The sequence below is a fragment of the Helianthus annuus genome, chromosome 3 (assembly GCF_002127325.2).
Source record: "Helianthus annuus cultivar XRQ/B chromosome 3, HanXRQr2.0-SUNRISE, whole genome shotgun sequence".
In the NCBI taxonomy this organism is placed as follows: Eukaryota; Viridiplantae; Streptophyta; class Magnoliopsida; order Asterales; family Asteraceae; genus Helianthus; species Helianthus annuus.
Genome location: NC_035435.2, coordinates 12,903,847 through 12,909,274, shown reverse-complemented (window position 1 = coordinate 12,909,274; position 5,428 = coordinate 12,903,847).

Below are 5,428 nucleotides of genomic sequence, written 5' to 3'. Positions count from 1 at the left end.
ATGCAAGAAGGTGCCAAAGCGATCCATATATGTCTAGAAGTTATTACACTTAAAATCAATTTAAGTGTCGCTTTGTAACCCTTGGCCATTCATGAGAAATATTATAGCTAGTGACGGCAAGGATGGAACTTGGCTTTTCTAAAAATTTATTTATTGTATGATAATAAATAAATCTTCTGTTCTGAGATATGCAATGTGCCCATAATTCTTGTATTTATTTATTTATTTTTTGTTTGTGATAAAATAATGGCTCCCATAAATTGGTCCATGACAAAAGGTGTCAAATACTACAAGATTAAAAGTGTTCTTGTATACCATTTGAAGGGTTCGTTTATGTGAAATGTTAAGAGTTGTGGGGCAAGCTTCAAAAATAGACTTGTGAACCCCAAGCCGAGTTCAGACACCTTTTTACGCTCCACAAAAGATTTAATTTATTTCAGTTGCTTGACAACTAAAAGCATAACGTTATGGCGGACGGATCATATCCCCACAGCAAAACTTGTTCGTCAAAAGACACAGCATGCCCGCGCGACGGAGCTTGTCCGGCGAAGGTGGAGTTTGTTCGGGCGCGACGGTGCGTGTCCAGGAAACAAGGTGCACTCGCGTGGCGGCGCGTGTCCGGAAGGCGATATACTCGCGCGGAGTAGCACGTCCGGCAGGCGGTGCACCCGCGTGACTGAGCATGCCCGATAGACGATATACCCGCGTGGCGTAGTATATCTGGTAGGCGGAGCACCCTTGCGGCGGAGCGTATCCGGCAGACGATATATCCGCGTGGCGTACTATATCTGATGGGCGGAGCAACCGCGCGGCAGAGCATATCCGGCAGACGATATACCCGCGTGGCGTACTATGTCTGGTAGGCGGAGCGCCCGCACGGCGGAGCGTGTCCGGCAAGCACATATGATTGAAGAACACATATTTTCCATGCGCATGTGAGCGGAGTGTGAACTGGGTACTCAACATCGTACCCTTTTCTCCTGGAGGTATTCAACAAATTTGATTTTTGAATATAAATAATTTTTACCATTTTCTTATGGAGATATTCAACAGCTTTGATAATATCGCTGTCACATTCCATGTATTCTTGATTATCATTAAATAATAAATCAATAACTACTTTAAGAATTTAGAGTCTCTAAAGTGACGTAACAAAGGAATCTACAATTTCTTTTCCTTTTCTCCTGGAGGTATTCAACAAATTTGATTTTTGAATATAAATAATTTTTACCATTTTCTTATGGAGATATTCAACAGCTTTGATAATATCGCTGTCACATTCCATGTATTCTTGATTATCATTAAATAATAAATCAATAACTACTTTAAGAATTTTGAGTCTCTAAAGTGACGTAACAAAGGAATCTACAATTTCCTTTCCTTTTGTCATATCTCGTTTTGACAGAAGCTTGCATCGAAGAAAAGAGAAGTAAATAATTTACCTGATTAGGCGTATAAATGGTGGTTAGCCTCGTTAAAGAAGGTATAGAACCCCACCGACCATGAATCTCAAAATTATTGTTTGAGAAATCTTGTACCGCTACAGATTTACACCTCTAGTAGCAGATGAAAAAACACTGGTCTAGAAATTTGGGTAGGAAAGAATAGCGGGATGTGGTTCGTTGCCGGGTCCCACGGATGGCGCCAATGAAGAAGCATGTCCCGAGCGGGTCGGTACTTCTGCGGTGAGGAAGTATCCTAGACCTGCAAATAAGAAGAGAGAAACATGGGCAATGTAGAGACAGCCGGTAGAGGAAGAATCCCCTATTTCCAGCTACAAAAGTGTTGCCCTCTATCTCATGCCCTAATAAGGAGGTGGAGACCTTCTTTTATATAGGAGATATGGGAAAACCCTAACCTCAATGGGCCAGGCCCAGTTAGGGGTTGTCTCTACGAGCCCACAGCCTAGTGTAGTATACAAACTACAACGCGCTGGGCTTCGCGGGTTAGTACGCAATAATAATATATAATTAATATAAAAGTGATAAATAGTAGAAAAGTCCGACCGTTCGGGTCGGGTCCAGTACCATACCTCGTCAGATACGAATACGATAGAGTTCCTAGTCAAATTACTTTCAGTCCAACTACTATATCTAACATACAATCATCTGTAATTCGCGTTTCGATGTCGGTTTCGATTGAGTTTGATTGCTTTTCAAGTTTCGATTCGAGTTTTGATTGATCACCACACAAATCATAAAGTAAACACGCACAGGTAACACATAAGGCACACACACACGTATAACCATACCAAAATTCGCGTAATTCGAGTTTCGAGTTCGATGATAGTTAGATCGGATAAGTTAACTTTATCGCATTGTTACTTCCTACTATTCACAGTCGTAAATCGGTCGCCTTGGTTAAACATTCGATCATTTCATTTAGACAACACTTACTCCACATAATACAGAAGCAAAAGAAACATTAATAGTCAAAGAAGTCAAAGTTGACTTGGACTTTGACTTTGACTTTGACATTCGAAAACACGGGGTGTTACAGCCTCCCCTTGTTTAGGGAATTTCGTCCCGAAATTAGGCTGATAGTTGCGCATCACCGTGATTTACCAATTTGATGCTTCAGATCTATTTAAACAACTGCAGGTACTTGGCATTCATGTCGCTTTCGAGTTCCCAAGTGAACTCCGCTTCTCGCTTGCCTTCCCATCGGACTTTCACGATAGGGATGCGTGAGCGCCTGAGTTGCTTGGTTTGGCGATCCATGATTTCGACAGGCTTTTCCACGAAGTGTAAGGTTTCGTTGACCTGAAGATCGTCGAGTGGTACGATTAGATCATGATCAGCAAGACATTTTCGGAGGTTAGACACATGGAAAGTCGGGTGGACGTTCTGAGTTCCTCCGGTAGTTCGAGTCTGTAGGCGACTTTTCTGATTCTTTCCAGAATCTTAAAAGGTCCAACATATCGAGGCGTTAGTTTCCCTTTCTTGCTGAATCTGACTACACCCTTCCAAGGGGATACCTTTAGGAGTACGTAGTCGCCAACGTCAAATTCAAGGGGCTTGCGTCTTCGAGCTTTTACCAAGTTGTCTCTAATCTGGAGGATTTTGTCAGTCGTTTCTTGTAGTATCTCGGGACCGGTTAATTGCGAATGACCGACCTCGTGCCACACAATAGGCGAACGACATCTCCTTCCATATAAGGCCTCGAAAGGTGCCATTTGGATGCTGGCATGATAGCTGTTATTATACGAGAATTCGACTAGTGGCAGGTGTTTGTTCCAACTACCACCAAAATCTATGACACACGCCCGGAGCATGTCTTCAAGAGTACGGATCGTTCTTTCAGTCTGTCCGTCGGTTTGTGGATGGATTGCAGTACTCAGATTAAGCGACGTACCAAGAGCCACTTGGAAAGTTTCCCACAATCGAGAAGTAAACCGAGCATCACGGTCATAGATGATGTCGCGAGGCGTACCATGATTGCAAATGATCTCGTCGGTGTAGATTTGGGCTAGTCGTTCCACCTTGTAGTCTTCTCGTATTGGCAAGAAGTGGGCTGATTTGGTCAGACGATCAACTATAACCCAAATACTGTCGTGACCTGATGGCATGGGCGGGAGTTTCGTTATGAAATCCATAGCTATACTCTCCCACATCCATATAGGTATCGGCGGTTGTTCGAGTAAGCCAGAAGGTCTTTGATGTTCAGCCTTGACTCTTGCGTAGGTTAAACAACTTCCAACGTAAAGAGCGATATCCCGTTTCATGCCCGGCCACCAGTACTTATAGCGCAGGTCCTAGTACATCTTATCAGCACCGGGATGAATAGAATATCGGGATTTGTGGGCTTCATTCATGATAATCTTTCGCAGATCAGTTCGTCTAGGAATCCAGATTCGATCCAGGTAATAGAATATCCCATCTGCCTTGCTTACAAGCTTAGCTCCATCGTGGTAGATCCTTTCTTTCTTCAAGGTGCGTTCATTAAAACACGCATGCTGGGCTTCGTGGATGAGGGCTTCGAGATTATGTTGGGCTTGAACGTTTCGGATACTGAGCACATAACTCTTTCTGCTGAGCGCGTCGGCAACCACATTCGCCTTGCCTGGGTGGTAACGAATCTCACAGTCGTAATCGTTGAGGAGTTCTACCCATCGGCGTTGACGCATATTCAGTTCCCTCTGATTGAAGATGTGTTGTAAACTCCTGTGATCAGTGTAGATTGTACACTTAGTGCCATACAGGTAGTGTCGCCAAATCTTCAATGCAAAGAAAACCGCGCCTAGCTCGAGGTCATGGGTTGTATAGTTCTTCTCGTGGATCTTGAGCTGACGAGATGCGTAAGCTATAACCTTGTCTCACTACATGAGAACACAACCAAGACCAAGGTTAGAAGCATCACAGTAGACAATGAAATCGTCGTTTCCGTCGGGCAGCGTGAGAATAGGGCGTTGCACAGCATGTGCTTGAGGGTTTGAAAGGCAGACTCTTGTGCGGTTCCCCACACAAAAGGCTTGTCTTTATGAGTAAGAGCGGTAAGTGGCACAGGGATCTTGGAGAATCCTTCTATAAATCGTCGATAATAGCCCGCTAGTCCGAGAAAAGAACGAACTTCAGACGGGTTCTTAGGCGTAATCCAACTTTAGACGGCTTCAATCTTTGCGAGATCGACGTGTATTCCTTGACTATTCACGATGTGACGCAAAAACTGAACCTCCTCTAACCAGAATTCGCACTTGGAGAACTTGGCATAGAGTTGGTTCCCCTGAAGTAGCTCGAGAACCAAACGTAGATGTTGCGCGTGTTCGGTCTTCGATTTGGAATAGATCAAGACATCGTCAATGAACACGATGACGAAACAGTCTAAGAAGGGCTTACACACACGATTCATCAGATCCATAAAGACCGCAGGTGCGTTAGTTAGACCAAAAGGCATAACAACGAATTCATAATGGCCATATCGGGTTCGAAAAGCGGTTTTGGGGATGTCTTCCTCTTGAATCCGCAATTGATGGTAGCCTGAACGCAGATTGATCTTCGAGAAACATTGGGCACCTTGCAGCTGATCAAATAGGTTGTCGATTCGAGGCAAAGGGTATCGGTTCTTAATGGTTAGCTTATTCAACTCCCGATAGTCGATACACATCCGGAACGACCCATCCTTCTTTTTGACGAAAAGGACTGGTGCGCCCCAAGGAGAGGTGCTCGGGCGAATAAAGCCTTTTTCAAGCAATCCCTGGAGTTGATTCGAGAGTTCCCGCATTTTGGATGGAGCGAGTCGATACGGAGCTTTGGCAACGGGGTTAGCTCCAGGAATAAGGTCAATACGAAATTCGATATCACAACTTGGCGGTAGTCCCGGAAGTTCATCAGGGAACACCTGAGGAAACTCGCGGACCACTGGAACATCCTTGACTTCGGCTTTCTTTTTCTTTTCCTTCTCCGCTACTACAATGTTGGCCAAGAAGGCT